Here is a 23,742-nt window from a genome sequence, read left to right on the forward strand (position 1 = left end):
ATGGGTTGGAACAGTTTATTTGACGATGCAGCCACGTGAGCGTGCCAACGTCTGAAGCGTGGGCCTATTGTCAGGCGTGCTCATATCTTCTTTATTTATTAGATATCCTCCAGACGTAAATAAACACTCGGTTTACTCTGCGCACTTTGCACGTCACGTTCAGCGAATGTCACCTCCCTGTGCCTTGTATTTATTGTGATTTAAAAAAAAAAATGCTTCATACACCGACCTTGAGGCTCGGTTTGCAAGACACTGTCTACAATTCCAAAGTAAAAGACATATTTACTCTTCTTTTGGGTCATTGGAGTCTTCAGGGTCTTTTTGGTCCTCTGGTTCATTTGGGACTTTTGGGTGTTCAAGCTCGTTTGCATCCTTGGGATATTTTGTGTCCTCTGGGTCATTTGGGTCCTCAGGGTCTTTTGGGTAATTTGGGTCCTCTGGATCTTTGGGGTCCTTGGGTCTTTTTGGTCATCTGGGTCTTTGGGAAATTTTGGGTCTTTGGGGTAATTTGGGTCTTTGGGGTCCACTGCGCCCTCAGGGTCTTTATGGTGTTTTGGATTGACATCCAACAGACGTAAATGAACACTCAGTTTACTCTGCACACTTTGCACGTCAGGTTCAGCGAATTTCACCTCCTGACGCCGTGTATTGATTGTAATAAAAAAAATTTAAAAACACATCCATACACCGACCTTAAGGCTCGGTTTGCAAGCCACCGTCTACAATTCCAATGTAAGAGACATACTTACTCTTCTTTTGGGTCTTCAGAGTCCTAAGGGTCGTTTTGGGTCCTCTGGTTAATTTGGGTCTTCGAGGTATTTTCGGTCATATGAGTCCTTTGGGTCCTCTGCATCTTTGGGGTCCTCAGGTCTGTTCAGTCATCTCGGTATTTTGGGTGTTTGGGTTCCACTGTGTCCTCCGGGTCTTTAAGTGTCTTTGGAGTCTTTTTGGTGTTTTGGATTGTTTGGTTCTGTGGCTTTGGCAGAGTTAGGGGTTAAGGGTATTTGTGGTATTTGGGGTTTTCAGGAACTTTTTTGGTCTTCCAGGTCTTTGCGATTTATTTTTATGGTCTTTGGGATATTTTGGGTCTCTGGGGTCTTTGTGGTATCTTTGGTGTTTTGGGTCTTTGATGTATTTTGGGTTTTCGGGAACGTTTTGGTCTTCTGGGTCTTTTAGATTTTTTTTGGTCTTTGGGATATTTTGGGTCTCTGGGGTCTTCATGGTATTTTTGGTGTTTTGTGTCTTTAAGGGTCTTTGAGATATTTTGTGTCCTTGGGGTATTTAAGTGTCTTCTGTGTCTTTGGGGTATTTTTAGTCTTCAGGGTCTTCTGGGTATTTAAGGATCTTTGGATCTTCAGGGTCTTTGGGGTATTTTGGGTCTTTGGGGGTATTTTGGGTCTTTAAGGGTCTTTTCAGTGTTTTGGGTCTTCGGGGTCTTTATGGGTTTTTAAGGGTCTTGGGGTCTTTTCAGTGTTTTGGGTCTTCAGTGTCTTTATGGGTCTTTGGGGAATCTCCAGGGCCTTTTGGGTTTTTGTTGTATTTTGGGTCTTTAAGTGTCTTGTGGTATTTTGGGTAATTTGGGTTTTCTGGATATTTAAGGGTATTTGGGGTCTTTGGGGTATTTTGGGTATTTTGGATATTTAAGGGTCTTTGGGTTTTTTGGGGGTCTTCACGGTCTTTTGGATGTTCATGGTCTTTTGGGTATTTAAGGGTATTTTGCATCTTTTTTTTTTTGTTTTTTTTGTATATTGAATCGAGGCTCGTGAAAGAGCTAACATTTATTTCACAAACAAATCAACCAGACAAACAAAATATACAAAAAGAGGGAGCGGAAGACAAGATGGGGAGAGAAGGGGAAGCACACAACCACAACATTTGAGAGCAGGGAGAAGTGTGGGAGGGAGAGGGCATGGGGGCAGGAGGCGTGGGAAGGGGGGGGGGGGGGGTGGGAGAAATATAAGACACAAGGGGACCGAAATTAGCGGGGGTAGAAAAGATCACGGTTTTGGATGGGGGAGGATAAGAGATGGTGGTGAACAGCTGTTTTAAAGACCTGGAGGGTGGAGTGGGATTGAAGAGAGTGAGGGAGTTTGTTCCAGAGGCGGGAGAAAAGAGGAATGAATGAGTGAAGGTGAGCAGAAAGTCTTGATTTTGGCAGTTTAACCAGAAGAGGGTTGCAGGCAGATCTTGTGCGACCTGTAGGAATATTTGGGGGACAGAGCCCAGAGAGGGCTGGGGGGGCAAGGCCAGAGAGGAGTCGGTAGAAGACGGAAAGACCACCAACCTGCCTGCGGTGAGTGAGTGAAAGGCCCTTGGAGTTAGCTTAATCGCGGGAGATTCCAATGATTCTGAACGCTTTGGTTTCAACAGCGTGTAGACGGGCTAGGTGTGAGGTAGGAGCACCAGACCAGAGGGGAGAGCAGTATTCCATAGAGCTGCAGATGAAAGCCTTGTATGTGGTGAGGAGCTCAGGTGTGCCAAGGAAGGACTTCGCACGACGGAGGATGCCCAGTCGGTGCCTGGCTTTGGAGGCCAGATTTGAAATGTGGTTTTCCCAGGAAAGATCATGGCAAATAGTGAGACCCAAAAGCTTGAGTGACAGAACTTCTGGGAGAGGATTATTCAGAAAGTGGATGGGAGGGTTTTCCAGTCGGTCTTTTCGGAGAGACATCGTAAGAGAGTGAGATTTATCAGGATTGAAAGACATGTTCCATTTGTTTGCCCAGTCTGTGATTTTGTCCAGGTCTGCAGAGAGTGAGGAGGCTGCAGACTGCCAATCTGAGGGATGAGGAATGGAGCGACAGAGAGTAGAGTCGTCAGCAAAGAGATAGAGAGGATTTTCAAGAGAGTCAGAGAGATCATTGATGAAGACCAGAAAAAGCACAGGGCCCAGAACACTACCTTGGGGAACTCCAGCCTGAACAGGAAGAGGAGATGAGAGAAACCCATTCAGTGCCACACGTTGACTACGACCAGAGAGGAAGTCCGCCAGCCATGCGTGGAGATTTCCATGGATACCAAAGGAGGAGAGTTTGGTGAGCAGAGCAGGGTGCCAGACCGTATCGAAGGCACGTGAAATGTCAAGGGAGACGGCTCTAATTTCCTGTTTGGCGTTGAGGACCTCCATCCATTGTTGAGAAAGCAGAAGCAGCATGTCCAGAGTAGAGTGACCAGGTCTGAAACCAAATTGATGATCAGAGATCAAGCCATTGGAGAAGAGGAAAGATTTCATATCTGAAGCAATGATGGATTCCATGACTTTGCTGATAATTGGGAGAAGGCTGATTGGTCTGTAGTTGCTGGGATCTGTTTTTGCACCTTTCTTGTGCAAAGCGGTGATGTTGGCTGATTTCCAAGCAGCTGGCAGATGACCTTGAGCAAAAGAGAGGGTGAAGAGAACAGAAAGAGGGAGTGAAAGAGCGGAAGCACATGATTTTAGGACCCGTGGGCTGATGCCGTCAGGACCAGTTGCAGAATCAGAGTCGAGGGTTGACAGAAACTTTTCCACCTTGTCAGGAGGAAAGGACACAGAGTCCAGGAGCAGCTGGGTACGACTGGGTACGGTGGGTACAGAGAGGGATGGGTTTGGGACACAAGATTTAGAGGCAAACACAGAGTTGAGGCATTCAGCTTTTTCACGTGCGGAGTCAGCCGTTAAGCCGTTTGAGGTGAGGGAGGGGATGGAGGGGGAACAAACACCAGAAACAGATTTGACCAGACGCCACCAGGATTTGGAAGAGGGAGACAGATAAGAGAGTTCGGTCTTGAGAACGGTGAGATATTGTTTCCTGGCTCTCCTGAGGGTGGACACACACTTGTTTCGGGCTTTGTGAAAGGAAATGAGATTTCCTTCCATTGGATTTGCTTTACAGGAGACGAAAGCAAGTTGTTTCAGGGCAACAGCCTCACCACAAGATTCCGTGCACCATGGACAGGAGGAAGGGTATGACAACTGAAGACGAGATGGGATAAATCTGTGCATGAGAGAGAGCAATTTACTTTGAAAGAATTCCCAGGATGAGCTGATGTCAGAGGCGGTAGAGATGGGAGACCAGTCCAGATGATTGATGGCTGCTTGAAGACCGTGCCAGTTGGCCTGAGTGAAATGCCAGACTTGTCGACGCTGAGGAGGCTCTCTGAGAATGGTCAGAGAGATGTCCACTTTGACAAGCACATGATCAGATGAGCCGATTGGAGCAGAAGAAGAGCAGCAGACATTTTCAGGGAAGTTTGTCATAACCAAATCCAGAAGAGAAGATGCTCCGTTGACTGAGATCCGGGTCGGGAAATTGACAGATTGTGTCAATCCCAGTGAGTCGCAGAAGTCCTTTGCTGAAGAGCCATGGCTGGTGAGAGAGGTACCCACACCCAGCCAACTGGCATGGTGACAATTGAAATCACCACATATGAGGAAGAGAAATTTGGGATGGGTAGATAGAAGTTGGTCCATATTATCAGACAGCGAGATGTAGATGGAGTCATCGCTGTTTGGTGGACGGTACAACACACATATGAACAAAAGGTGGGAGCGAAGGGGAAGCTGTAGCCAAAGGTATTCCTGGGGGTGAGGTGGAGAGAGGGCAGTGGAGGGCGAGTGAGGAAGAGAGTTTTTTTATAAAGATAGCAACCCCACCTCCAGGACGAGGCTCAGGTCTATCATACCGGAGGAGGGAGTAACCTGGGAGATATACCAAGGCATCAGAGACATCATGAAGGAGGAAACTTTCTGTTAAGCAGATCACATCTGGTTTGTCAGAAGCAACCTGTATGGAGAGATCAGTCAAGTTTGAGCGAAGGCCCCGGATGTTTGAGGTCCATACCGTTAATGAAGAGGAAGGGGGAGCATCGGGTCCAGAACAGGGGGGGGGAGGAGTAGGGTAGGATGTGGAAGAGGAGGAAGAGGTAGGGAGAGCTGTTGAAGGTGTGTCAGAGATTTCAGAGATTTCAGAATAGCTTGGAGAAAGGGAAGAATGGGGCGGACAAAAGGTTTGATGGAGATTGGGTGAGGCACAGTGAGGTGTTATTTGAGGAGGGGGAAGAGCGAGGCAGAAGGTTGGGGGAGATGAAGGTGAAAGTTGGAAGGGGGAAGAAGCAGGGAGGATGCTTTGAGGAGGAGGGGTGAGAGGGGAGTCTAGGAGGGGAGGAGCGAGGGAGAGTCTCGGAGGGGAGGGGTGTGGGGGGAGTTTAGGAGGGAGGGGAGGGAAGGGGCAAGGGGGGAGATTTGAAAGGGATGGGTGATGGGGAGGATTTGGAGGGGAGGGGTGAGATTGGATTTTGAAAAGTGTACGATTCATGGGAAACGCACATTTTTTGCAAAATGAGTTTGAGACCTTCGAGTCAAAAATACGTTTCTTTTACTCGTATATAGTATATACTCATATATAAATATATATACAAATATATATATACTCGTATATAGTCAAAAATACTTTTTGCAAAGACCATCTTTGTGGTCTTTTGGATCTTTAAGTGTATTTGGTGTATTTTGGGTCTTTGGGGTCTTTGGGGTCTTTTCAGTCTTTTGGGTCTTCGGGGTCTTTGGGGTCTTCAGTGTATTTTTGGGTTTTTGTGATCTTTTGGGTATTTAAGAGTCTTTTGGGTCTTTTGGGTCTTGAGAGTACTTGGGGTTTTCTAGGGCTTAGGGGTATTTTGGGTCTTCAGGATATTTTGGGTCTTCAGAATCATTGGGGTCTTCTGGGTCCTTGGGAATTTCTGGGTCTTCATGGTCTTTTGGGTTTTAAACTGTCTACAGGATATTTTGGGTCTTCAGGTCTTTTGGGGTCTATTGGGTCTTCTGAGTCCTTTACGTCTTAGGGTATTTTGGGTCTTACCAAATTTTTGGGTCTTTGGGGTCCATTGGGTCTTTCGGTTATTTTCAGTGTTTTGGGACTATGGGGACTTTTGGAGATATATATATATATATATATATATATATATATATATATATATATATATATATATATATATATATATATATATATACACACATATATATATATATATATATATATATATACATTGCTACGCTTTTGAGATTTGTACATATGACATCATTAAAGGCTAAAGGTTTGCCCCCCATAGTTAGTCCACGAGCAACACGTAGGCCCACGTAGAGTATTAGTTATGTCATAGCATGTGTAAGAATAGGCCATTTCCCCTCGTAACATCTGCGTTGTGTTAAGTCATGAGTATAGGTCCCCTTCATTTTTGCGCCACCCTTAAATTCCACCTACAGCCTGGCGTTGGCTTAGCGGTTGGGGTGCCAGCTTGGGATCCTAGGATCCTGGGTTCGAATCCCGGTCGATCGCTGAATTAACGCCAGGGGGGTTGACTCAGCCTGTCATCCTTCCGAGGTCGGCCAATTGAGTACCAGCTTGCTGGGATGAATGATCACGGTGTCTACCCCGATTCAAAATAGGTACACTGTATCCCTCCTCATCGTAAAAGCGTGACCAAGGGTTGGCGTCAGGAAGGGCACCCGGCCATAAAAACATTGCCTCAAACAGGGAACCATGATTGTCATGGGGCCCGCAAGGCTAAACCCCGCTCTAGTGGGGAAAAATGGCCTTAAAAACGATCATTCATATTCATTCATTCTTCAATTCCACCTATGGGCATAATTGATCCCGCGCCCCAATTTGCTGATCCCTCATTTTGTTACGCTTTGGGCTACCCGCAGCAGTTTGTTAAGCTTTGGCTGCCAGCAGCATTCGCTGCCGTTTGTTCGCTCAAACTAGTCAAGTAACACGAGCTAGGCCGAAGAGGGAGGAGCGCGGGGTCGGGGTGGGGCGGCGTCAAGCAGCGCGTCAGAGGCGATGACGGTAAGGGCCACCAGCCAACCAGGGCTCGAAGGGCATGGCGTGATAAGGCGTGGTAAGGCGCGTCTAGCAAGTGCTAGAGGGTTCGCGGGGCGGGCCTATAAAAGTCTGCACAAAGCCCTTGAACAGGACTTACGAGGACTTGCACGAGAGAGAGGACTTTATCGAGGACTCGAAAGAATTGCGCTTTGTCAAAGGACTCGGAGGACTGGTTGGAAAGGCACTTGCTCGAAGGAATTGAAGAGGGCTGGTTGGGAGCGCATTGAGAGCACTTCATTGTGTTAGTGCTTCGCGGCTATTGAACTGTTATGTACGCATTGTTACGTTCGCCTATTACGTACGCAGTCACGTGAGTGAACACGGCAATAGCTGCCAGTATTAACCGCCAGAGCCCAGACCCTACCATTCACCCTGTATTATCCCGTGTGCGCCAACGACACGCGGAGAGCTCCTGCCGTCTCTACTATCCATCTTCACAGTACGAGCTGGGGACCGGAGAGAGCTGACCATCCGTGGACGTGCCATCCATCCCTGGACGTGCTGACCTTCATCTGCAATCCCTGTGTGAGTGTCTGTGTGTGAGACGGGCCCGTTTGTCTGGGAAGTAAGTTAAGACTGTTATTAAGGCTGCACTGTGTCTTCTTCTTCTCATCATTGTAAATAGTGTGAATAAATTCTGTTCTTCCTTTCTTCCCAATTCGACCGCTTCTGTGATTTCTCCATTGGGTAAGCGTGGTACGAATAAGAACCGCTTGGATCAGGGTCTAGTAATTGATAACGGCACGGATCACCTGAACGCAAAACCGCTCGGCGTCTTCCATCAGCACGTGATTCGTGCGGGGCTTATTTCCTCGTTTCTGGGCTGCGCGAGTAATTAGGTATTAGTGATTCTAGTCCTACGACCCTATTTCGTGCTGTCCGGGAAGGACGTCATAGGTCCCGGGTCCCGTCGGTCAGTCAAAGACAAGGGGACTAATCTCCCCTTGGTAAGGGGAGAAGGCCAGCGTTGAGATCCGCAACAATATATATATATATATATTGTAACGGATTTCAGAAGTGTAACGGATTTGAGAAGTGTAACAATTTTGAGAAAGTGTAACGAATGTGAAAAGTATGGTTTTGTTGTGTGTAACTGACCCTCGTAATGTAAAGAATGGTCGCAGCTCGTCCTCTTAGTTAATTCCATAAACCTACACACAGGACACGATATATCCTTTTAAATAGTTAGTCCCTTATTCTCTGTGTAGGCTAAGGATGTGTTTCCCACTAGTTTGACTCTTCATTGCACCGAATTAAATAAGAGTAGGCCCTCCGACGCCCCATGGCAGCTTCCAAGTGCCAGGTTTGCACTTTGCTGCAATTGGCTCTTTAGGCACTTTGCTGCATTTTCAGCTGCCGTCCACTTTTCTGGATTTGACTCCATTACGCACGAGGTAACACCGAAGAAGAAAGGCGGGTCTCCACCTCGTCATAGAGGGGAGGAGTAAGTCGGCCCCGCTCATCCAACCCAGAACGAGGCGTTTGGCTTGAGAGGGCGGAGAGAGAACGTTTGGGGAAGGTTCGAAAAGGGTGAAGGGCGGGGCCTATATAACCCGCCGCGGGACGCTCCCAAAGGAGATGAACTGAGGAGAGATGAGCTTTTACGGAGATGGGTCCAGGAGATGCGCTGGAGACGAGCAGGTGTGACCGAGCCACCGTGAAACGTGCCGCGCTGCAGGAAAAGTGGACCGGAGCAACGCAAGGAGCGCACGAGGCAGCAGTACAGAGAAAGGAACTTCGCCCGCGCAGTTTGGGACCAAAGCTCGGCTTCTTGACGGCGGTGCCTTCTGGCCCGACCGTGCCCAGTACCCGCTGAACCTTCCTTGCCTCTAAAAGCCACCCATCTCCAAGCCATTCCTTCCTGCCTGCATTTCCCCGTGTAAGTGTGATCGTCCGTCTGTCTTTAACGTTGTCCTGGGGTTTATTAATTGAGCTTGAATAGGTAAGCTAATGATTTCACTGTGTGTCTGCTCCTTCCATTTTCTGTATATAACCAACTGCTCTCTTTGCTTTGGCTTGTAAAAATAATTAATAAAACCTGTTATTCCTCAGTACGTCTTCTTCTTCTTCCTCTTTACATTCGGTCGCTTTAGAGTTTTCCACATTGAATATCTGTGGCGCGATACGGCCAACATTTGGGTGAATCGGGGAAACTGTTAGGTCGTGGTGCCTCCGCTCGGCAAACATTACATCCTTAACCGCGAACCGTAACAATATATATATATATATATTGTAGGTAGTAGGTTGTAGACAGCAACTTTCCCAGGGTGGTACTACCGTTCTGACTTAAAAGCTTTAAAGTGGTGCCCGGAACAATCTTAGACTCTCCGTGCCAGGTTTTCTGGTCTTACTTTCTGTCTCACTCAAACTCCAGATTTACCGGGCTAGCTTTAATCTCTCTTTCTCATGAGGTAACACCATTGTTACGTGCTCCTCCCCAAACCCCGATGACGGTGTACCTCCGAGCCTCGAGAGGAGTCACGGCAGAAAGATGTTATTCTGTGTGTCAAAGATCAATGGTAGTGGGGCGGCTTAGCCCAAATATTCAAAGGAATTGTGCATTTTGTGATACAAGCACCAAATTTGGCACAAATGTACATTAATATGTTGCGAACATTTTCAGATATTGGGCCACTTGAAATTCCGTAATTTTTTTTTTCAAATTTTTTCAAATTTCGTAATTTCAAATTTTTCGGGTGACACCGTCACAATTTCGGTCTTCGAGGCCGGCCGATAGGCAAAGTGTGACCGGAAGGGACGAGGTTCTCCTGACCACGTGGCCCTCGATCTGGGAAGTGAGAGGCGTTCCATTAGTGGACACGCCCCTCACACCCGACTTTTGGGCGGCCCCGGCAGGCCGTTTGTTTTGACGTTCCGTGACAGGCCCCGCACCCCCACCTCCGGGCCGACCGGAAGCTTGTGCTGAGTACATCATACCTGAACAACTCAGTGAGGCAGAACACAGCAGTGCACACCAGGGTGACCCCTTCAGTGCATAAACCAATTAACCTGTCCACTGCAGGGCATATAGAAATGAAGTTATTTTCTGCATATAATAATAATATAAGTTCAGTTCTATATAACAATTTCTGTTATCACCACTACCACTACAACTACCACTACTACAAGCTTTGTCTGGAATTTTGTGGACTAACAGACAAACAGACATACAGACAAGCTGGGATCAAAACATTACCTCCTTCCACCATTGAGTGTAGAGGTAAACATCATGGAAATTATATCATGCCCTAGATTTAATTCATGCTTACCCGTGTATTTGCTTCACTGGTTCACAAGGTCTTTTGCATACATGTAATTCAGACTCTCGTCTTCATTGCTGACCACACAATGTTCGCAACATATTAATGTACATTTGTGCCAAATTTGGTGCTTGTATCACAAAATGCACAATTCTTTTGAATATTTGGGCTAAGCCGCCCCACTATATCGGCCGGCCTCGAAGACCGAAATTGTGACGGTGTCACCCGAAAAATTTGAAATTACGAAATTTGAAAAAATTTGAAAAAAAAAATTACGGAATTTCAAGTGGCCCAATATCTGAAAATGTTCGCAACATATTAATGTACATTTGTGCCAAATTTGGTGCTTGTATCACAAAATGCACAACAGGTTTGCTATGCTGCTACACTATGGTGAAACCACACCAATTGTTACCAACAAACAAGTATTGTATTGAGGTCACACAAGAATAACAGTACAATAACAATATTAATCAATTGTACAACCAATATATCATTCCTATGATGGTACCATCAGTTTCGTACAATATAACACTCACTGTGCTCCAAGTGAGCGAAAATAACATTCCCAATGTCTCTGTCCCGGCTTCAAGCCAAAGTCGATCCACGCTCCAGTAATCGTCAGAGCGATGTTGTATCGAGACCAGAATCCCGCTCGGTTGACAGTCACACTGCCAAAGCTGGGCAAAGGTGTCCTCAAGAGGTGACTGGGAAATCACACCTTCGGGTATGGATGTTCAACGGCTCCCCACACGGTGAACCGCAAATTCCCACTTAAGATCCACGTTACACATGCAAGCCAGGCTAATGGCTGGATGCGTTGAAATGGTTGGAGCGAGGTGAGAAACCTGGAGCGATGCAAAATGAGGCATGAGGCAAAATGGCCAATCGTCCGTTCTCGAGACGTAACGGCACTCCAACGATTCTCTTCGGAATCAACTGCAAAACCTGTCAAGGAGGTTTATCTGTCACAGCGATAACAACTCTGTCGCAGGAATCCCTTTCCCAGGAAACCCCAAAGTTCACTCGTGACCATCATTCGCCAGCGTTTGCTCAAAACCTCAACGCAGCTCTGCTCCTTCTCCGACCTCACTCGCTCCGCCTCTTCTCCTCTTCTTCTTCCTCGTCCGGTTTCCGGTTTCTTTTAAAACTCTTAACTTTTTTTTACCTTTTGAAACAGTTATCTCTATTTCACCTAAACGATAACAATTATAGTACATGCAGCCAAAAATGTTTACAGTGGATGAGAACCACAACAACGGAAGTGACGAATCCATAACACCATGCACCTTTCATCATACACTTTTCTTCTCTTTTATTTAAGGACCGGCCTCGATGAGGGGTATACAGTCCGTGCCTGAAGCCTCCAACATAAATATATATATATATATATATATATATATATATATATATATATATATATAGTATATATATATATATATATATATGTATATATATATATATATATATATATATATATATATATATATATGTATCTTTTGCGTATATATATATATATATGTCGGGCAGGGGGGGCATGGGGGGCCCAGCCACGTGACCCAGGGCACCTGAGAAATATATATATAATTGTCTTTCTTTTGCTGCTGCAAAAAACTAGCTTCAATTGCAAAACATGTTGTTTCACGGCTCGGTCAGATCCAGCCTTGGAGACGTTTTTTAACATTTTCCAAAGGGAGAAAGTTATGGGAATAGTTGCCATTTAATTCTTGTTCAACCTCGAGCAGAGTATGATGTAATATGTATCCTTTGATTTTTATGTGCCTGGCTCAATATGTTTTACTGCCAAGTGTAACACGATTGAACTCCCTTGAGATCACATCCCTTGGCCTCACGGGTTGTATAGATCAGGGCTTGGGGAACATCACTATATCTTACTCCCACAGCCTTGGCTTTTAACTTTGGCTCCACCACCGGATGGGACCATTGTGGGAGTTTTATGGAGCCCACCTTTTTGCTTTGTCTTCAGCGCAGCGATTTTTCTGTTATTCCATCTATATAACAACTTGTCTTTTGCTGAGTTTTTAGTGCGGCTCGGACTTTCACTGCCTTGTGTGACAAGGCTCTGGGGGTCCGAGACGTGCTCCACAATTGTGTTTTGTTCGATTTTTTTATTAAACCACTCTTGCTTCAAACGTGCCTCTTGAGTTGAAGAGGATCCCGACATATATATATATATATATATATATATATATATATATATATATATATATATATATATATATATATATTGTTATATATATATATATATATATATATATATATATATATATATATATATATATATATATATATATATATATATATATATATATATATATTGTTATATATTGTTATATATTGTTATGGATTCGTCACTTCCGTTGTGGTGGCTTTCATCCACTTGAGACATTTCTGGTTCCATGTATTATTATTATTGTTGTTTGAGGGAAATAGCAATTATTATTTTCAAAAGGTAAAAGGAATGTTTTAAAAATGAAACCGGATCGGGAACCAGAAGACGAAGAAGAAGAAGTGAGAAAATGGCGGAGCGAATGAGTCGGGGAAGAAAGCCGAGTTTCTCCGGGTTCTGAAGTGAATGTTGGCGAGACAGAGTCACTAGCGAACTTTCGGGTTTCCTGGAGAGGAATTCCTACGACGGAGTTGTCATCGCTGTGACCGGTCAACCTGCATGTCAGGTTTTGCGATCGATTCAGGAGAGAATCATCGCCGTGCCGTGCGCCACGAGACCGGGTCGTCGGACATTTTGACTCGCGCAGGATTTGTGCTTCGCTTGCGGTTTCATTTCTTTTCGACCATTCTCACCGCATTTAGACGTCGATCTGGGGCGTGTGTGTGGCGTGGATTTTTGAAGGCTAATTCGTCCATACCCGAGGGTGTGATCTCTCGGTCGCCTGTAGGGTGCCTTTGGATTTCCCAGTCGCCTTGAGGGCGCCTTTGTACAGCTTCGGCTGTGTGACTGCCCTGGCCATCCAAACGGGATTCTGGTCGTTTGGACATCGTTCTAGCGATCGCTGGAGCGAATCAACTTCGTCTTGGAGCCAGGAATAAGAGACATTGGGGAATGTCCTTGTTACACTCACTTGGAGCACAGTGAGTTATGTATTGCAAAACTGATGGTACCATCATAGGACATATTGATTGTACTTTTTAATACTATTGTTGTTGTACCGTTATTCTTGTGTGATCTCAATACAATATTTGTTTGTGAGTAACAATTGGGGTGGCTTCTCCATTGATCTTTGACCCACAGAATAACACATTTTTCTGCCGTGACTCCTCTCGGGGCTCGGAGGTACACCGTGACCAGGGGGTCGGGGAGGAGCACATAACATAAATTGGGGGCTCGTCCGGGATTCAACTCCCTAATAACATTCGTCCGGGATAGAATTCCCTAACATTCCCAAAATTCCCAAAATTTTTATTTTTCTAACATTCCAATTTTTTTTTTTAATTTGGAAATTTTTGTGTGAAGGTTAACAGGTGTTAACTGATAGTCACCATGGTGTTTGACGCAGAGAAGTTTGCGGCGTCCCCTAATGAGGCACAGTTCCAAGAGTTAAAAAAATCGGTACTCTTGATATTGGCCAGACATTTTAACTTGGAGGTCCGAGTTAATATGAAGAAAGCAGAGATGCAGACATTGGTGATAGAATCTCTGGTGGGACAGGGCACATGGACAGAGGTAGCCTTGGATTGGTTACCCGAAGAAAAAGAAAATGTGGAGCTCCGGAAACTGGAGATGCAACTGCAGAGCCAGGAAAGGTTAAAAGCAGAGGAAAGGAAGGCAGAAAAGGAAAGAGCAGAACAGGAACGACAAATCGAGGAGAGAAGAGCAGAGGAAAAAGCAGAGGAAAGGAGAGCTGCAAGAGAAGTCGAGGAGAGAAGAGCAGAGGAAAGGAGAACTGAAAGGGAACTCGAAGAAAGAAGAGAAAAGGAAAGAGCAGAGGAGAGGAGAGCCGAAAGGGAGTTAAAGGAACGTGACATGGAGTGTCAGAGGGAAATTAAACTCAAGGAATTGGAATTAATGAGAGAACGGGGAGAGGTAGCATCCATGCCGGCTAGTTCGACAACTAGTCAGAACACCTGGGATGTTGGTAAACATGTGAGGCTGGTTCCACCCTTCAATGAAAAAGAGGTAGCCAAGTTTTTTTTTACACTTTGGGAAAGTGGCTCAAATGCTAAAATGGCCTGTGGGGTCCTCGACTGTGTTAGTGCAAAGTGTTTTGGTGGGTAAAGCTCAAGATAGTTTTTCGGCTTTACCGATTGACAAATGTACAGATTATGAGATAGTGAAGAAAACCATTCTCATAGCCTATGAATTGGTCCCTGAAGCTTACCGGCAAAAATTCCGGAATGCCAGGAAGACGAAGAGTGAGACCCATGTGGAGTTTGCCAGAATGAAGGAAACCATGTTTGATCGGTGGTGTGATTCGAAAGGGGTTGGGAAAGACTTCAAACTGTTGCGACAATTGATCTTGGTGGAGGAATTCAAACAGTGTGTCCACGAGGACATTAAAGTACATCTGGAGGAAAAGAAGGTACCAGAGTTGTATGAGGCAGCCACCTTGGCAGATGACTATGCCTTGACCCACAGGATGGGGTTCCACAAACCTAACTTCCCGCCTAGAGTTCGTCAGGGGAGTTATGGTACATCCGTTGCAGAGAACGAAGATTCATGGGGGTGGCCTAGAGATGACTATGAGGACAGATCTGATGCCGCGACTCTTGGGGATCAGAAGTCTACAGTTCCAAGACAGACTTATCTTCCGGGGGGCTCAAGGCAGACCACGAGTTTTTCCTCCGGGCCTACTTGCGCTTTTTGCAAGAAACCTGGACATTTGATGTTCCAATGTTATGCCCTGGAAAGGAAAAATCAGGAGCGGAGTCAGACTAGTACAACTCCGAATGCATTGGCAAATGTGAGAAATCGTCCTTGGAGGACAGAGTCTTGTGGAGGTTCCCATGCCAAAGTTCCGGCATCTCAGAACGACACTGTTCAAGTGGATTACAAACCTTTTATTTCAGAGGGGTTTGTGTCACTGGATGGAGACTTGACTAACCAGAGACCGGTTAGGGTATTGAGGGACACAGGAGCACATCAATCTTTGATGCTTGAAGGCATTTTTCCATTGTCAGAGAAGACGGCAAATGGTGTTAGTGTTAGTTTACAGGGGCTTGTTGGTTATGTTAAAGCTCCACTTCATGTCATCCATTTGCAGTCTGATTTGGTGTCAGGACCGGTCACCATAGGTTTTACAAGCCACTTTTCATGTAGAGGGAGTATCTTTTGTTATCGGGAATGATTTGGCCGGCGGTCAAGTTTCTGGTAACCCGATGTTTGTTGAAAAGCCTAGTATGGAAAATAACGCCACGCAGTTAGAGCAGGAGATTCCGGGTATCTTTCCATCCTGTACCGTGACTCATGCTATGGGTAGGAAGCACTCTGAAGAGAAGAGGAAGGTACTGACGTCATGCTTTGCACAGGCACGTCTTGTCAAGTACCCAAAAACTAAGTGTCAGCGCACACAAGTCATGGATGGAGACAATGTTGGCAAGCTCTTTGTGGGTGGACTGAACTTCAAAACCAGGGAAGTTGTTCTGAACTCTGTATTCGGCCAATATGGACCACTCTTGGAAATGCGGCTGATAAAAGACAGGGAGACGCAAAAGTCAAGAGGGTTTGGCTTTGTCACGTTTGAAAACACAAAGGATGCCAAAGAGGCAGAAAAGGATTTGAATGGAAAGGATTTGGATGGTCGGACCTTAATAGTAGAGAAGGCAGGCCATGGGCGTCGAGGGGGCTACAGAGGAGGAAAATGTGGAGGTAGTTTCAGGGGTGGCTATGGCTCCCGGGGTGGGAGTAGTAGTTTTGGTGGTGGCCGGAGTCGATATTGCTATGGAGGCTCCCAGAGTTATGGCAGCTCCCGAAGGGATGATTATCAGGGTATTGGCGGAGAAGGAGACCGCTATTCACATGACGACAGTGACGAGCGTTCCAACCATGATTATTATGAAAGTTAGGAAGAGTTGAAGCACTGAATGCTGTGGAGCAGCCGAGCCAAGATTCCAACACGGATTAACCGTGAACTCCACGTTCCTAAAGGCGTCCATGTAGTGAACTTTCCTGCATGGATTAACCGTGAACACCACGTTCCTAAAGGCGTCCATGTAGTGAATACTTCCAGGCCTCACCACCGAACCACCATTAAACCTGGCTCTCAGCTCGGCCTCCCTAAAAAGTGTTATAGATTTGCTTGACTTTGGATTTTTGATTACACCCCCTTAACCTTCATTCAAAAAAAAGAAAAATAAAATTAGAGGTTGACGAGATGGAGTTTGGCTTTGCAGGAGTTCAACTTGGAAATTGAGCATGTAAAGGGCAGGGACAATGTCGTTGCGGATGCTTTGTCCAGAGTGAACTAGCTTTGGAGATATCTGTAGGTTGTTTGAAGTTTTGTTGCTTTATTTTGGGGAAATATTGATTATCGTTGCTCACCGGAATTGATGATTTGGGTGTGAGTTTACTTTTGTTTGTTGTTAGAGTTTTGCCTGCAAAGAAAGTTTTCGCTGTGTTCAAACTTTCTTTCTTGAGGGGGGAAGTGTTATGGATTCATCACTTCCGTTGTGGTGGCTTTCATCCACTTGAGACATTTCTGGTTCCATGTATTATTATTATTGTTGACAAAGAAGAAGAAGAGAGAAAATGGCGGAGCGAACGAGTCGGGGAAGAACGCCGAGTTGGTCTGGGTTCTGAAGCGAATGTTGGCGAGCCAGAGTCACGAGCGAACTTTCGGGTTTCCAGGAGAGGAATTCCTATGATGGAGTTGTCATCGCTGTGACCGGTCAACCTGCATGTCAGGTTTTGCGATCGATTCAGGAGAGAATCATCGCCGTGCCGTGCGCCACGAGACCGGGTCATCGGCCATTTTGACGCGTGCAGGATTTGTGCTACGCTCGCGGTTTCGTTTCTTTTCGACCATTCTCACCACATTCAGACGTCGATCTGGTGCGTGTGTGTGACACGGATTTTTGAAGGTGCGAAACTGCGTGGCGTTATTTTCCGTACTAGGCTTTTCAACAAACATCGGGTTACCAGAAACTTGACCGCCAGACAAATCATTCCCGATAACAAAAGATACTCCCTCTCATATGAAACCACTGCTCATATAGTCCATACCCGAGGGTGTGATCTCTCGGTCGCCTGTAGGGTGCCTTTGGAATTCCCAGTCGCCTTGAAGGCGCGTTTGTACAGCTTCGGCTGTGTGACTGCCCTGGCCATCCGCACGGGATTCTGGTCGTTTGGACATCGTTCTAGCGATCGCTGGAGCGAATCAACTTCGTCTTGGAGCCGGGAATAAGAGACATTGGGGAATGTCCTTGTTACACTCACTTGGAGCACAGTGAGTTACGTATTGCAAAACTGATGGTACCATCATAGGACATATTGATTGTACTTTTGAATACTATTGTTGTTGTACCGTTATTCTTGTGTGATCTCAATACAATATTTGTTTGTGAGTAACAATTGGGGTGGCTTCTCCATTGATCTTTGACACACAGAATAACACATTTTTCTGCTGTGACTCCTCTCGGGGCTCGGAGGTACACCGTGACCAGGGGGTCGGGGAGGAGCACGTAACAATATATATACATATATATATATATATATATATATATATATATATATATATATATATATATATATATATATATATATATACATACACATAAACACACACACACACACACACACACACACTTGTTCCAAAACCACTGCTTAATCTGTACATTTTTTCACTGTGCAATTTTAAATTTGATGCTCATATCTTTCTTTGGCATTTTTATGTAAGGTATCGAAGCATTAGATGTCTCAGGGACTCTAAGTGTGGTCAACCATTCAATGCCCTCCTTGGCAGGAGGTAATAAATTACCGTTGCCCAGACTATACCTGTGGCTAGGAAGTTCAAGATTGTTACAATAATGTCGGATATTTTTGCTTTGTGTGGAGAGGCTGTTCAGTGAAAGCTGCAGTTAAAGTGGCCAGGTCAGGGAGTGTACATTGTCATATCCAATGCCATGTGCCATCACACCAGGTGGTTTGTTGGACAGAAGTTCCTGAGGGCTTTACCAGTCAATAAGTTCCTCCACCATATGCAAAAGGTCATCTGTGCAATGTGTGGAGGAAAACACTGCTGACCTCTTGGTGAGAAACTGAAAGCTTTAGGGACTTGCCAAAAAAGGAAAGAAAGAGTGCCTTGAGAGATGCGAGACTTGAGCAATTGCAGACAATGATTTATTACCTAGGTCTGTTACTCTTTATAACTTCTCATAAGACGGCACTCATGAAACGATAATGGCACTCAGTAGAGAGCATACCTCCGCCAGGTGAGCAGTTTACGATATGTATCCCAGGGTAAACCAGAAATTCACAATACAGAATCATATTTAATCAAAATCATCAGTCCACCACTTTTTAGATATCGTGCTATATATCGTTTTTGTCCCTATCTCCCAATGGTGAAGAATCACTTAAAAAAATATACGAGCCGGATCCGGATCCCGATCTTCACCAAAATTTAATCGTTTCGTCCTTGTTACACACACAACCTGTCCATCAAGTTTCGTCCAAATCCATCCACAACTTTTAGAGCGATTCTGCTATGTGTTGGTTTTAGCGCTATCTCCCAATGGTGAAGAATCACATTAAAAAACTGGATGGTATTCATAGAATACTTTCCCTGCGCAGTCAACTTGTTGTGAGCCAACTCTTCTGTTTTTGAACATTTTTTTCTTTGATCCAATATGGCTGCCTGACCACGTGAGCGATGACATCATAAATTCATATGCTCTCATATAATTTTTGCATAGATCATGCTCAATACATTTAAAACTGATCAGACTAAGTGTTGTCCCTGTCAAATTATGACGTAATAATTATGGCACCAATGACATCATCGTTAACAACACCTATTCCCCATATGGAATTCTTTACAATGAGACATGTTTCAATTTTTTCCACCCAGCGGTTTTGGAGAAATAGAAGTGCAACATTTTTCGGTTTTTCCATGTTGGCGCCTGTACCACATGACCTATGAAGTCATGATTATCATTAAAATATTGTACATGAGGAGGCGCCCCTATGGTGAAAATTTCGTGCCCATTAGACCAACGGTTGCTGAGAAAAAAAATTCACAATGATCGGATACGTGTTGTACTTGTCGAATTATGACGTCATAACGAAGGCACAGATAATATCATCATCAACATATCTTATTCCCCAAGGGGAGTACTTGACAACGCACCATGTTTCTATTTTTCCCATGGAGTAGTTTTGGAGATATAGAGGTGCAATGTTTTTTCGATTTTTTCCAAGATGGCGTCTGTACCACGTGATCTATGACGTTATAATTATCATTAAAATATTCTACAGGAGGAGCCACACATATTCTGAAAATTTAGTGTCCATCGCTCTAACAGTTGCAGAGGATTTTTTGTTTTATTCATACTGATCAGATCAAGCGTTGTACTTGTCGAATTGTGACGTCATAATTAAGGCACCGATGACATCATCATCAACATATCTTATTCCCCATGGGGAGTACTTGACAATGAGCTATGTTTCAATTTTTTCCATTGAGCGGTTTGGGAGATATAGAGGTGTAACGTTTTTCCAAGATGGCGTCCGTACCACGTGACCTATGACGTCATAATTATGAATAAAAAAATTATGCATGCGGAGGCGCTTCCAAGGTAAAATTTCATGTCAATCGGACCAACGGTTGCCGACAAAATGAATTTTTAAAATGCAGACACGTACGGCACATGACACACATACGCAACTGAATGCTTAACCCTGAATTTCGCTTCGCGAGCGCAGGGTAATTAAACTAGATGGTATTCATAGAATACTTACCCTGCGCAATCAACTTGTTGTGAGCCAACTCTTCTATTTTTGAACGTTTCTTTTTTTTTGAGCCAATATGGCTGCCAGACCACGTGAGCGATGACATCATAAATTTATGTTCTCTAAATAATTGTTGCATAGATCATGCTCAATACATTTCAAACTGATCAGACTAAGCATTGTCCCTGTCAAATTATGACGTCGTAATTATGGCACCAATAACGTCATCGTTAACAACACCTATTCCCCATATGGATTTATTTACAATGAGCCACGTTTCAATTTTTAAAATGCTGACACAGCACACACTTTACTTTACTGAAATGCATACACAAATGTTATATTTTCGTCAAAAATCGTCGGAATTTCGCCAAATCTGTTTTAGTCCTGATGTTAATATACCTCAGCGATTGGCAAATCTGAAATCCGAATTTTATTTGAGGTCAAAATGACCCCGTGAGGTCGCTCCGTACTTTGCCTGCTCGTCATTTGCGGTGTGATAATAATTGATTCCACGCTCTCTCTAGACGACTCTTCTTCTTCACGCAATAACAACTTCTCGCTTCCAGACCATACATCCAATCATCCTGAAATTTTGCACACATGTTACACTTCATTACCTCTACTATAATATAAAGTCGATCATTTAATCCTGATAATTTAACGTCGATCAATGAAGTGGTTCAAGGGTTATAATTTTTTTAATATTTTCATTTAATTATTTATATCTGCCAAACCAAGTGACCTATCACGACCTATCGCAAATTTCAAAAGGACATTTTAGCAGACTGATATGCTGAACACATCTGTAAAGGTTACCCTCAATAGGATCACAAATGAGGGAGGAGCTTGGTTTTAAAAGTTTATGCATAAAAACGTCATAACTGCGAAACCATGTGACGCATGACGTCATTCTCGCTGACCTTTTTGTTTGTCATGGGTATGCGATTCTGTCTGCAAAGTTTGGCCTCGATCTGTTCAGTCATTTAGGAGAAAATTTGATTTTAGTGGTTTTTCACTCAAAACAATATGGCGTCCGAACCACGTGACCTACGACGTCATTATAATTTTATTTCTGCATCAATTTATATCGACAAGATGCTCAAGAAATTTTATCCTGATCGGATTAAAAAAATTACTTGGCGAATTATGACGCCATAACGGCGGCACCTATGACGTCATCATTCACATATGTTATTCCGCATGGAGAGTTCTTTGCAATGAGACCGGTCTCAATTATTTCTGTGCGGCGGTTTTTGTGATATAGAGGTGCAAAGTTTTTTTTTTCCAAGATGGCACCCGTACCACGTGACCTGTGACGTCATAATATTCACTAAAATATTCTACAGGAGGAGGCCCTTCTATGGTGAAAATTTCATGTCAATGGCACCAACAGTTGCCGAGAAAATGAATTTTTAAAATGCAGACACGCACGTACGGACCCGAATGCTTAACCCTGCATTTTTGCTTCGCGAGCGCAGGGTAATAATTCTCATATCCGAATCCGTATTCAGATCTTCACCAAAATTGAATCGATTAGTCCTCGTCACACACACACACACACACACACACACACACACACACACACACACACACACACACACACACACACACACACACACACACACACACACACACATCTCCACCAAGTTTCGTTCAAATCTGTCCACAACCTTTTGAGATATCGTGCTATGCATAGTTTTTGGCCCGACCTCTCAATGGTGAATAATCAATTTAAAAATTCTGGTATCCGGAACCGAAACCGAATCTTCACCAAAATCTAATCATTTCGTCCTCGTCACATACGCTACGTCTCTGCCAAATTTCATCCAAATCCATCCACCCTCCCAATGGTGAATAATCAGTTTTAAAATTATACTAGCCGGATCGGATTTCCAGATCTTCACCAAAATCTAATAATTTCGTTCTTGTCACATACGTTACATCTCTGCCAAATTTCGTCCGAATCCGTCCACAACTTGAGATATTTTCTTCACAAACAAACAGACAGACAGACAGGGGTGAAAACATAACCTCCATCCCACATTTGGTGGCGGATGTAACTACAAGGATGGACAATTACAGACTTGGCATTAAATATGGATTTTTTTTTTCTTGACTTGGGTTTACTTTCTGAACTCGGTATATCAATCTGGTGAGTTTCTTTTTATGCTTTGGTGATTTCTTTGTTAAAAGAATCATGTCACTGATTGTCTTTCGCAGCAAGAAGTCAATAACAGGATTATATCACAGGTGGCGTGACAAAATGTACGGACAGGTGCATTTGACGATTGGCTTCACAATCGGGTAAATAAGGGTTGTTGCATTCTGTATTAGTGGAAAACAACTGCTGCACATCTACAAAAGTTATTGCCGCTTCCCCTGGAGATGGTCCGTCAACTCGACAATGCTGTTTGTCATTTAGTGGTGGCTTTACGAAATTCCGGCATGAAACAGCGTGCTATTGCCTGGCAGTATGGCATCACTCAGGTCAGGTGTCAAAGATCCTGAAACGGAATGCTCAGAGGGGTGTCCCTACTCCAATACCGAGGCCAGGACGTCTCCGCAGAACCACAAGGAGGGATGATCGCCAGCTGCACCGGTTAGTCCGCAATGGCCATACCAAGTCAGCTAATTGGCTTAGGGCTGAGTGGCAGCAACTGACAAATGTGCCTGTATCCAGAAGGCTAGTCAACCAACGACTGGTTCAAGCAGGCTATCGTGCCAGGCGTCCCCTGAGAAAGCCACGTCTGACCAGACAACACGGTCAGCGCCGATTGCAGTGGGCCAGAGAGCACCGTCAATGGCAGCCAGGACACTGGAATCACGTGATCTTCAGTGACGAGTCTAGATTTCTGGACTATCGTCAAGATGGCCGCGTCCGAGTGCACAGACAAGTGCATGAAGCCTACAACGAAGATTGTATAGTGCCAAGAGTCCAAGCTGGAGGTGGTGGGGTCACCGTTTGGGCTGCTTTTCATGCAGGGGGCAAAACTGACCTGGTTGTTCTGAATGGAAACCTGAACCAGTTCATGCACAGGGCCATTCTGGAAGAAAAATTGCTTCCATTTGTTCGTGCCGCCTTTCGAGGAAACTTTGTCTTCCAAGATGACAATGCACGGCCTCATCGTGCTCGCATGATCCAACACTTTCTTGCTGACCATGGTGTAGAGCATATGGAGTGGCCTGCCATGTCCCCGGATATGAATCTGATCGAGAACTTATGGGCAGAATTAACGCGTCAAATCGACAACTTGGACCAGCAGCCTGCCTCTGTGCGTGAATTGCAGCAGGCTATTGTAACTGCATGGCAAGCGATTCCTGTCCAAACCTTGGCAAATCTCGTGAACAGCATGCCTCGACGTGTATGTGCTCTCCTGAATGCTCGTGGGGGTTACACGAAGTACTGAACTGTAATTTTACTTTCTGTAATCCCAGTCGTAATTTAACTTTTGTTTTTGTTAAAATAATTTTTGGCTCATGTGCAAAATAAAGAGATACTTCTGGAAAACGCACAGAAGTTTAACACAGTACTGCCCGTGAATTGAGTTCGATATCAGTTTACATCACTTCCAAGGATCAATTTATTTGTTTTTAAATGTCAAATGTGGTTTTTGTTTCTTTTAAAGGTCACATTAACAAAATCTAGAATAATTTCAACATAATTCCAATGAACTTTTGGTTCTAAATCATCTTGAAA

Source organism: Myxine glutinosa, chromosome 11 (genome assembly GCF_964187855.1).
Source record: "Myxine glutinosa chromosome 11, kmMyxGlut1.1, whole genome shotgun sequence".
Taxonomy (NCBI): Eukaryota; Metazoa; Chordata; class Myxini; order Myxiniformes; family Myxinidae; genus Myxine; species Myxine glutinosa.